This window comes from Lactuca virosa, chromosome 1 (genome assembly GCF_052849685.1).
Source record: "Lactuca virosa cultivar CGN04683 chromosome 1, Lactuca_virosa_CGN04683_v6, whole genome shotgun sequence".
NCBI lineage: Eukaryota > Viridiplantae > Streptophyta > Magnoliopsida > Asterales > Asteraceae > Lactuca > Lactuca virosa.
In genome coordinates, this window is record NC_136426.1 from 47,205,351 (window position 1) to 47,217,941 (window position 12,591).

General features: G+C 33.3%; 1 long non-coding RNA gene across 1 annotated transcript; it reads left to right on the forward strand.

The window, feature by feature from the left end:
- Positions 1 to 8,427: 8,427 nt before the first annotated feature.
- LOC145104579 (uncharacterized) lies at positions 8,428 to 10,135 on the forward strand. Its single transcript, XR_013707103.1, has 3 exons — positions 8,428 to 8,991; positions 9,094 to 9,148; positions 9,397 to 10,135. It is a non-coding gene; the product is annotated as an uncharacterized LOC145104579 (long non-coding RNA).
- The last annotated feature ends 2,456 nt before the right edge of the window (positions 10,136 to 12,591 follow it).

Genomic DNA, 12,591 nt, shown 5'->3' on the forward strand with positions numbered 1-12,591 from the left:
GGCCCCTCGATGATTTAGTGATGACACCCTAAGAGTTTGGCCAAGCTGGGACTAAGTTGATGTGTTCAATTGTAGTCTGTTGTCAGTCGTCATAAATCGGAAATCGGGAAACAACACATGAACAGAGAGTATGATTAAAATCCATGTCTCAGTTCATACGATATCTAGAATGGAGGAATATATGATCCCTTATCTAAAGGACGCATTACTGATAAGATCAGAGTTGACAGCGGCTTTTGAAAGCTACGATTGCTGATCAGGTTCTGAAGTTATACTTAATAGTTATTAGACTTATCCAAGTGGGAGACTGTTGGATTAGGTGTCTAAGCTAGGGATGAGCATAACCGGGTACCCGCCTATTTTAGCTGGAACTGGAACCGCTCCCGGAACCGGCGGTTCTTAAGTTTTTGGTATTGGAACCGGAACCGCCTACACCGGTTCCTAGAAAATTGGAACCGCTCCCGGAACCGCCGGAACCGGTTCCAGTTTCGGGTACCCAGCTTTTTGAGTATTAAAACTTGTTATTTTATACATGTCATATAAATTATGTAAATTAACCTATACAAACAATACAAGTACAAGATATAAAACCAAAACATTTACAAAAATTTGATTTTTTAAATAACTAGCTATTAAAAACATTTCCTACTTTTAAATAACACAATAGCAAGAGCCAACAACAAGATGCAACACTAGCTCCTTCAACTCTGTCAACAAGAACCATTCATGCTGGATTTTGAGTAGGCTGAGCTCTAGGCAATCTCTTGGCTGTTTCAAACACAATAATTATTATCTCATAAATAAAAGCCAAATATTTTTTTTATAATTTAAATTAAAGAGTGCAAATTTTTAAATCTTACCATATTCCTGAAATACATCGTTAACACTAGCAGCAGTTTTACCATGTTTGGATTACCTACACCACGCACACGATGAAATATGAATTCATCCAAGATTTTGAACAATGAATGAAAAGAAGATAAAAAATATAGAAGTGAACAAGATCAATTGGGAGAAAACCAAGAAAAGGGTTACTGGTTTTTGTATGGAATTAAAGTTGAAAGATTTATGGAGGAAGTGAAACCTAAAGTAGTTGATGATATCTGCTCACCTTGTTTTTGAAGTTTTGGAATCCACTTTTTAACCCGTGTAAATGAATCCTAAAATTAGTCAAGTAAACAGAAAGTGAAATTAGTTCCGAAAACATAAGAAAGAAAAAAGAAAAACTAGAAGATATAATAAATAAAAGAAACCAAATCACTACTAAGAAACTTGCATCAAGATGTTGGTAATAAAGATAAACATTTAATTTCATTAACTTACAGCAATCAGTACAAAAATTGATAAGATGCAATAAAGGCCAAAACTCACACATTCATAAGTTAGTGGAAATCAAAATATATCTATAATTATCTGCCACAAGTGAAAGTCAGTGATCCAAACTGAAATACTAGTACGATATGCTAAGAATTACCTAAAATCTAAAGTTAATAATTTCATTGCTATTAGCCTATGATTCCTTAAAAATTCAAACATGGTTCCATATCAAGTACTACTGTAAGTCTGTAAGAAAGAAAAAAAAACTTAACAGAAACATGCACTCTCATTCTATTTGAACTCAGTTAAGTGTTCTTAGTTAACAATCTATATCCTATCAAGTATCAACTACTACAAATCACCACAATTCCAAGTTAAACAAGCCATATGATCGATCCACTGATCACTATGAAAATTCCACAGTTCAATTTCACAAAAGAAACCGGATATGAACAAGATTCTAGTAAGCTTACTGCTAGGGTTTGCAAAAAAAACGCCACTCCGATCGTCGATTCCTATCACCGCAGTTCAAAGCAAACACAGACGAACGCATACTCTAAATCTAAAACTGAACCTTACCATTTTTACAACATCAATTTCATAAGTATCCACCTGCGTAGTTGAAAACACATATTTGAAGTGGTGAGAAGCAACAATTTCATGAGTATCCACATAACAGATGAATCTTACCACTTGAGCAGGTTTGGTCGGCGATTGATAAGGATAACCAGAGAGTTAACAGCGTCGGAGAGAATAGAGAGATAAAGACATGTGTCGGCATCTTACGATTGAGATAATAGTTGCAGATTGAACCTTCGATTGAGCCAAATGAACAAAGATGACGGATGAATGACGTTTGATGTTGGGCGGACCGGCGGATGATAGCGGTGGTATTTCTAGTTAACCGATAATGTGACCAACGAGGACTGGTTTGAGAGGAGAGAGTGACGAGAAGAAGAGAGTGTGTCGGCGATTTTTTGTAAGAATGAATCTCACAAACCCTAAAAACGACTAAGGTCACGTAAAAATTATTTTCCCTATTTTTTTAAAAACAAAGTCACCAAAATATAAAAATTAAATATATATTTTTTAGAAAAAGGTGGGTACCCGGCTGTACCGGTTCCGGTTAACCGCCGGTTCCGGGTAACCGGTATTGGAACCGGAACCGGCGGGTATCCAGCGGGTACCGGTTTCATAAAAATGAGAATTGGAACCGGAACAGCTTCGGGCTGTTCCGAAACTTTAGGAACCGGAACCGGAACCGCTTAAGGCAGTTCCAGTTCCAAAACCGGCAGTTTCGAGGTGGTTCCGGTTCCGAAAGCAGGTACCCGCTTCCGCTGCTCATCCCTAGTCTAAGCCCATAACTATTTTAGTATGTACTTGACCCGATTATGAGCATGGTCCTTTTGGGTTGCCTTCACCATAGCAACTGATAGGATGAATTAAGGAGAAAAATGATTGATTATGATTTATTAATATATTATATGAATAATATATTAAAAGAGAAATCATATTGTTTAATTAATATTGGTCAAGAATTAATTAAGAATTAATTTTGTGGCTAAAAGAGATTAATTAAATAAAGGGGACCGATATTGAAATTATATGATAGTTGCAAGTTGGGCTATGGATTCCTAATGGAAAGGGCATTGGACGAAATCTATGGGAAACCCATATGAATTTCGTCCAAGGGCTTTCTAGAGGGACTCCATAGGTTGCTTAAGGCCTAAGCAGAGAATTAGGGTTTCACCTGAAACCCTAGCAGCCCACACAAGTATATAATGACCCCTAGGGCTCCTAAAAACGTGGCTAAGCTTTCTCTAGAAGATCTTGGACGTTTTTGGTGCTCCTCCTCCTTTTCCTAAGTCATCTTGTTGTTCATGGTGTTTGTGACACCATTAGAGGTGCAACACTTGAGACACTAAGCTTTCAAGAGTCAAGATCAAGGAGGTTTGTGATTGTTATTGCTACATAACAATCAAGGTAAGATCTAAACCCTAATTATATGTTTAATTTGATTATAGTATGTTAGATCTAGGGTTTATTGCTTTGGTATTCAATCTTGTATGTTTACTTAGAAAAACCTAGATCAAAGCAATTAGGGTTGCATGAACACCATAGGATTGATGTTATGTTCATAACCCATCAATAAGTTCATGGGCATATGCCTTAGAAACTGCTTCAAAGATTCCTAAAATATAATAAATCGTCACTAACATATTTAAAATTATGAGTTTGCAATGCTTACATTCGTTGTGAAGCTCACGAAAAATTAGAACCCATATTAGAGAAATGTTATTGGATATCCTATTGGATCTTTTGGTATTAATTTTATAAACCTTTTGAGACATTTGTTGCTCGTAGGGCAGTCTTCCTAGAAAGGGGTTGATATCTAAGGAGGCTAGTAGGAGCCAAATTGATCTTGAATAAACTCTATATTCAGCCAATATAGAACTTGTTGTTGGCACTAGTACTCAACAAAATGTTATATAACATGTTGAGCCTTAGCAAAGAGTTATTGAGGAATTTGACACAAAACCGTCTCTCTAATAGAGCACATCATGTACCATAAGCAGGGCCGGTCCAAACGTATATGGGGTCCGAGGCGAAAAGAAAAAAAAATGGCCCCTTAAAGACAAATATAATAAAGATTCAAAAAAATATCATTTATTCTTCACTATAAACGCGATCAATTAACAATAACAAGCAAGCCAAATTGTTTATTTTTTGAGCTAGTTTGAGTTTAAATCAACTTTAGTCTCTAAAAATCATTTAGGTAATATATATATATATATATATATATATATATATATATATATATACTACATAGCCCAGAAATTTTGGGCCCCCTGGAGACGTGGGCCTTGGGCGCTCGCCCGAGTTGCCCGCCGTCTGGACCGGCCCTGACCATAAGGATACTTTTTACTCATATATAATGGTAATGGGTCTATGGTAGATCATGATGAGCCTACCGGCTATCAAAAAGCCATATGCCCATATCAGGCCCAAATTTTGATAGGTGGAAGGAGAATATATAAATTGTGAGCTGAAATCTATGTATGATAATTAAGTATGGAACGTGGTTAATCAATCACCTGATTGTAACAAGGTTAAGTGAAAGTATATATGTAAAAAGAATACTAACATTGAAAGGAAGTTACACACATAAAAGCCAACTGGTGGCAAAGGGTTACACACAAAATATTGGTATAAACTAGCAAATGGACGTGAGAACTATTTTCTTTAATGAAAGTTTCACTAACTATGTGTTCATGACATATCCTAAAGTGTTTGTATTGTTGTACATCCTAAGTATCCAAATTTAATGTAAGCTTTAGAGTGCCATTTATGAACTCAAACAAGCATCCCATGCTTGGAATCTTTGCTTATAACACCTTGTTTCGAATCGTATCTGAATTTAGGGTCGTGACCCAAGGATCAGTTATCATAAGTCTACGGGTCTTGGGGAAGGAGAGATTTAGACCCCTTGGATGTAGATAATATAGATAGGTGATCTAAGAGTTCAGTTTGTGTTTTGGATCCCAAGGCTATAACCGTAAAGTGATAGTTCGGGCAATTTATGAATTTTGGGTTTAAGCTCAAGAAGTTTTAAGGAAAAGGAGAGTTGATAGAATTGTAAAGGTTCTCATTACCTTTCTGTGGATATAAAGAACGTTGAAATCAAACTTAGAACAAAGAAGTTATGGATTTCGGAAGATTGGTGGTTTTAGCCCCTAGCCGAGTATGTTGGGCGTACTTAAGGAGTACGTTGGGTGTAATGGCTCGATGCATGATCGCGGAGGCACCCACGTATGTTGGGCGTACGTGGGGCATACGATCGACTGGGACAAACCCTAATTTTTAGGGTTTGTGCCCTATTTAGACAACTTATGTTGCTTTGGGTCATTCTTATGTCCCGCCTCCACCTATCCAAACCCTAAGAACGAAACTGTTGCCTTCATTTGAGTGTTTGTGAGCCATTGTTGTGATCTTGTGGGGTTTTAGGATCCTTTGAAGGAACTGAAGCTTGGTGGTGAAGCTTTGGTGGACTTGGAGCTTGAAGATCCATAATTTTCATCAACTTTGCAAGTTATTTAAGGTATAAAGCTCTTAACTTGATGGATCATTAGGTTAGATCTAGTTAGGGCTTGTGTTTATGTTTTTTATGGTCCTTTAAGCCAAGCTTGTGAGTATGAGCTACTGCAGAAGCTAGGGATGGTAGATCTTGGCATTTTTTAGGTCCCTTGTTCATAAAAATGCAATCTTGATGAGTCATCTTGGCCCATGCATGAGTTAGAGTTGTTCTTATGCTTCTTTTTGAGTCTTGGGCCCCATTAAGTCATGAAAGGGTGTTAAGTTGCCAACTTTACGTGTTAAGACACCATTTAGGATCAGATCTGAGAGTTTAGCTTAGTAGATTAACCGATTAAGTGCTTAATGGAGGTTTGGTTGTATGTGGAGTACGCTGGGCATACCCAACTTGTACGTTGCGCGTACTGGCCCCAAAGGGAGTATGTTGGGCGTAAGTCTGAGTACGCCGGGCGTACCCAACAACTTGACTTTTGGTTGACTTGTGTTTTGGGCCATTTTTGGACTATTAGAGTTTTGGGTTTTGTTAGGCCAATAGTCTTTCCAAATTTGGGACATTATTAGACTTTGGGCCTTCTTGGATTTAGGCCCATAATGCGTTTTTGTAACATCTCAAAAATCACAACAATTTTAAACTTTTCAAAACAACCCATAATCATAAAATGTTTACAAAATCATTGATTCCAAAATGTTTATCCAATGTCATAGTATCCCAAAATCATAAGTACATTCAACGGGAGGATGTGTACGTTCATGCCTTCTCCTTCCCGCAATCATCAGAAGTACCTGAAACAATAAACTAAAATCGTAAGCCCAAGCTTAGTGAGTTCCCCTAAAGTACCACCACATAAAACATATCAAACAACAACATGCATACATGAGTCTTCAGCCTGACTGGACCGACTCGCAGCGCCTACAGCTAATCTGGACCGCCCCCGAGCCTTCGGCATGACTGGACCGCCTCGTAGGGCCTACAAACTATATGGACTGCTCGTCGGGCCTTCGACCTGACTGGACCGCCCCGTAGGGCCTACAGTCTATCTGAACCGCCCCGGGTATCTTGGCCTTCATCACAAAGCATGACTGTCTCAACCCAACCAACCATAACATGTGGACATACACATAACAAATAAACATATAACCCGACAACAGATAACAACCAGATCTATAGATCACTACCGCATGCGAACATCCTATATACCAGGATACCGATCTAACAGATCTCTACAACATAACAACATAATATCATATAACAGGATATCCAATCTGAAGGGTTGGCCTTGGTGCCTTCGACCCGTAAGTACAGTGAGGAATACTCACCTCACAGTCTGACGAAAAGTTGAACGATAATTGCTCCAAATACCGGCTCTACAGGTCACCTATTCAACAGATAGAGACCAAGACTCAGCTATTGCTCAAAAATATACAAATAAGACATGATCCAGCATACATACATCGGTGGGGGGGGGGGGGGGGGGGGATTGTTTTATGAGAACTTTGAAGATTTGAATTTATTAGAGATGGCTATGGCTAGAATTATCGATTTTTGAATTAAAAAAGGAAGCAGTATAAAAGTTTAAAAACTAATTACCTGTCAAAAGACAATCCATTCCATCCTACAGCCAAACAAACCCAAATTCAACAAAATATGGCAAGTGGCATAAATCGTTCATCAGGTAACAAGATACATACAAACAACTCCAACAAACAAAATGCTTATCAAAACAAGAAGCAATTACTACAAGAAAAACTAACAAGTAGAAAGGATAGAATAACTTACATAATTTCTTGTATAAAAGTTAAACACTGCAAATATTTGAAGAAATGTCCAGAATCGCCCAAAACGGAGGTGAAATGATTTTTAAATGAAGTTGAGAAATCGAGTATTTTTCTTAAAACTGATGAATAAAGATCGAGTTGTAGGTCTAGACTTTTCATCTTGAAATCGATTTGCGAGTCTTCAAATCGAGACCCATCCATGCCACGTAGGTCCAAGAATAGAGCATTGGAAGGTCATTGTTGTATGGCGACACTGATTCCGACGAAAAGGTTGAGACCGTCTTCACTCATGGTCGGCGCTAAGTCATTGCGATGAACTGTATGATGATGGGCGACAGGAAGGATTTTGCCAGCATGTAGGTTTATTGGAGACTAATTATTGTCAATTACCAGTTACTTACCATAATTATAGGAAGTTAATATCAAATACTAATTAATTTAATTAATAAAACTACAAAAATACAATTATCAAATGATTGGTCAATAATTAGCCATACATTCACATAATAATTAAGATTTATATATATATATATATATATATATATATATATATATATATATATATATATATATATATATATATATATATATATATATATATATATATATATATATATATATATATATATATATATATATATATATGTTCCGGTTTCTGTGATGACTCTTTTTAAAATGAGGACTCATAAGAACACCTTAAAAAAATTGTAAAAAAATTTAAAAAAATACAAATCATAAAATCGAGCATAGTACTATATCCAGGAGAAAAAATTGGATTTTTTTTATCATTAAAATTGAATTATGGATCATAAAAGTTGAATCATGGATTATAAAAATGATCCATGCTTCAATTTTAATGATACAATTTTTTTTTCCAATTTTTTTTCTCCCGGATATAATACTATGCTCGATTTTATGATTTGTATTTTTTTAGATTTTTTTCAATTTTTTTAAGATATCCTCACGAGTCTTCACTTTAAAAAGAGTCATCACTCGATCTTTTTTTTTTTTTTCTCTCTCTCTCTCTCTCTCTCTCTATATATATATATATATATATATATATATATATATATATATATATATATATATATATATATATATATATATATATATATATATATATATATATATATATATATATATATATATATATATATATATATATATATATATATCATTTCATTATTATATATAAAAGCCCTAATTTTCTCGTCCCATGAAAATCAAATTTATAGGGTTTAATCCACGCTACGTACCTTTCCTTTTTGAACAACGCCATATACATCAACCTGGATTCAAACCGCCTCATTATCCGATGCGTTGTATTGATTGATCAACGATGTTTCAACCATTGCCAACTGCTATTTTTCTCATGGCTCCTACTGCACATTTATTGGATTTCAAGGACGTCACGTGGACATAAAAAGGAACGATGTTATGTACATAAAGTCGATTCAAAATGTCGATCCCCACATCCTCACGTTGGACTGCATGTATCTGACTTCATGTTCGACGGTTTGGAGTACGCCATTTGGATCCATTTTCTTTAACGATGTAACTTTTCTAGGAAACACATATACCCTCTGCAATCATCCATAGATTCTTCTTCAGTTTAACTTTGTTCATCATCCTCATGACCAAAATTTCTTTTATTCAAAAAACTCTCTTCCTTGCCTCTTTATTTCATCATTAATCTCCTTAATTCTAATTTCCCTTGTAAGTTTTCTTGTTTCCCTTTGATGCTCTGTTTCTTCGTATAATCTTAACCGTGTAAACAGAAGAAGCGTGAAGTGCGATCACGGGCAAGTATGTGGGTAGTGTAGATGGATTTAATTAGGCAACGCTCTTTGATTTCGTTCAAGATTATTCTGTTTTGATTAGTACCTAATTCCCACCTTTATTTTATAGTTGTTCAACTCAAATCTTCAGATGGAACTTCATCTTCCATACCCTACAGTTGCAGGTATCTGCTATTTCCTTGGATGTAGAAACTCTTGAGGTTGTAGATGCGTGAAAATTTGATAATAAACGTGTTCGCTTCATTATTTTCCTTCCAGTTTATATTCTTGCATTTGTTTGGTTTTGCTTAAACGATCAATTATTGGGCAAATTATGCTTCTTTCTTGGGTTTTGGAACCATAAAGTTGGTAATCGATACAAAGAGTGCTTTATTAATTTCATTTCATTTAATTGTTTTTCTTTGTTTGGTAGAAGTTGGAATTCAAGTGCATGACCACCAGGTGAGTCTTCCTTAAATTTATCACTTTCTAAATATAATAATTTTTTTGCACATTAGCTGTTTGATTAATTCTTCAACTGAAAGAAATATTACTATAATTAGTACATTAGTTTCTTTTATGATTTAGGTGTAAGATGAATCAAGGGGAAGACATTGCACAACAACAACAATGTTTCCTTAGATTTCAGGGTATCTCAGCTTTTTTATGCCTAATATTTGTGAAAATTAAGCCCATTACCCTAATTATTTCAACAATTTGTTTTTTGAAAGAATCAACTTAGGTTTTGATTATGGAAAAGAAAAGTTCATGTAAGATTTGTAGTTATCTTTTGTTTTTCTAATATGGTGTCGACATATTAGATCAATATGATTTAGTTACAAAGAGTTTATGTGAAACATTTCCTCCCTATTTTCCAGTTTTGTGTAATATGTGTGATGTTTCCAGTTTTGTGTAATATGTGTGATGTATCATGAGAATGAGCTCTGTTGATTTTGCAGTGAGTGAAGTTATCCCAATACATACAAAATTCACTTGCTTGACACCAAGAATGTGATAATCCATGATACAAACTTTCTTGTGGTAATTTATTTGTTTAATTTCCCAATTAGAAAGAGTTAAAAGTTGTTATAATACTTGAATTCACGTGGGATGCAAGAAAGATGATATTGTTGCATTCTTTTTCTATTGATTAGGTTGTATTTTTTTTATTGTTGTAGAAAGACATTCATTGTATCACATCATGTTAATGTTTTCTATGAAATATTTTGTTTGTTTATTATCATTCAAAATTTTACATTTCCATATTAATTTTTCTATGAAATATTATGTTTCTTTATTATTATTCAAATATTTACATTTACTCCTTCCTCTTTTTATTTAAACATTATGAAGCGTCCAAACTTGAAAAAAAAAAAAAACTTGCATGTGATTAACCGTGAATGTATTCAGAGGTTAGATTTAGAGATTTTCAAAGCCGACATCATATCCGAGTTCCATATGTATAGAATTATTTTTTAGACGATCCACTCTTTTGATATTGTAAAGCCATGAGGATCTATCGACTATGAGTCAAAAATGCACCTCGAGACCATGATAGATGGTATAGGTTGGCTCGGTAACGTAAGCACAAAAGACACATCACTTTATTAGAGACCAAAGGTAGTAAACGAGAGAAACACCACACAAAAAGGTATCACCCAAGATTCATATCACATTGTAGCTTCATCTTTGCTTATTACGAATATTGTACTTTTAAAAAATCCTTGATAACATTCTACCTTAATTTATAAAATACCTAAATTACCCTCAATTATGTTTCATGGGTCGTGCTTACCACGGGCCTAAAACTTATATATATATATATATATATATATATATATATATATATATATATATATATATATATATAGTCAAGATCAAATAAGAAGTAAATTTTTGGTAGGAAGGTAACAAATTTTTTTTCTACATATTTTTTTCGCAAACAAACAAAATGAATAATTAGATGATTCATTTGTAAGATGATTCACAATAAAAAATTCTCAAAAAAACATCTCGATGATTCATTTATACAATGATTTTGTTGTTATTCACTAAAATTGTCATAAAAATGATTTTTTTCTTAATTTACTTAAAAATTAATCATAAAGATGTTTTTTTGGGAATTTTTTCTTGTGAATCATCTTACAAATGAATCATCTAGTGATTCATTTATTTTGTTCGTCAAAAAAATATGTAGAAAAAAAACTTCTTACCTTCCTACCAAAAAAAATTTCTTACCGGATCTATAACCTATATATATATATATATATATATATATATATATATATATATATATATATATATATATATATATATATATATATATAGGGATAGGGAATATACATTACAGCGCTACCTAAGCTTAGGTATTAAACCTCTAAAATATTTCGTTTTAACTTAGTAATTGTACTTGATTTGGTTTTCAAATGGTAAATATATCGTCCCCGATAACATTTCTTTCCTACATTATCGTTTTACCATCATTGTTTTCCTTCCTCCATTATTGTTTATTATTTCACCCTAGTGAACAGTATTGTTTTCCACCGTCAAGAAGGTCAAATATAATCAATGTTCTTGCTTCCTTATCAAAAGTATTGTGTAAATCATGATTCTCCATTTTGAAGTGTTAATCATGAATCCCCTAATCACAATCTTTATATAGTAAAACAACGTATTTTCATGAGGTTTAGTACCTAAGCTTAGGTGGGGCTGTAATATATATTCACTTTTCCCATATATATATATATATATATATATATATATATATATATATATATATATATATATATATATATATATATATATATATTGCACTTAAATCATATATTAAAATAAAAACAATTATTAGAATCCGTGTAGATGATGTTGACGAATCCCCATAGATGGTTTGTAAACACATATTGAAAAAGAATAACAAAGTTCCCGATTATATGAAATATACAAAAGTAACCAATCCAAAGTTCTTATCACCAAAAACAAGCTTTAAGTTAAATAAAGTATAATATAAAAAGAAAAAGGGAAAGGAAAAGAGATATTAGGAAAGGATTATCGAGAAATCCGACAACCATATAATCATAAAATGACCCTCCAAGGTGCTCTCTCTCTCTCTCTCTCTCTCTCTATATATATATATATATATATATATATATATATATATATATATATATATATATATATATATATATATATATATATATATATATATGGGCTTAGGAATATGTGGTTGTCATGTACCTAAGCTTATATATAGAACCCTCCAAACTATGTAGTTTAATCCATATATATGAAAACCAATCATGATATCTCATTTACTATTCTTTCTTAATCATGTGACATACTAAATCGATTGAAATTATATTTTTTTTTTTCTTAATTGTGTCTAAGAACTTAAAGCATTTAAACTCATGACCATTTAATCAACTCTTCTAAAATTTAAATGAAAACTAATAGAATAAAAGATAAAAGAAGAACATACAATAACTCAATCAAGGTTTTCACAAATCATTTGAAACAGTTTTTCAATTGATTGACAAAACTTTTCAGTTATACTCGATAAAAAAATATTGGTTTTTTACTTTCTTTATAAACTTCAATGATTTTTTGTAATAAAAAATATATATAATTGATC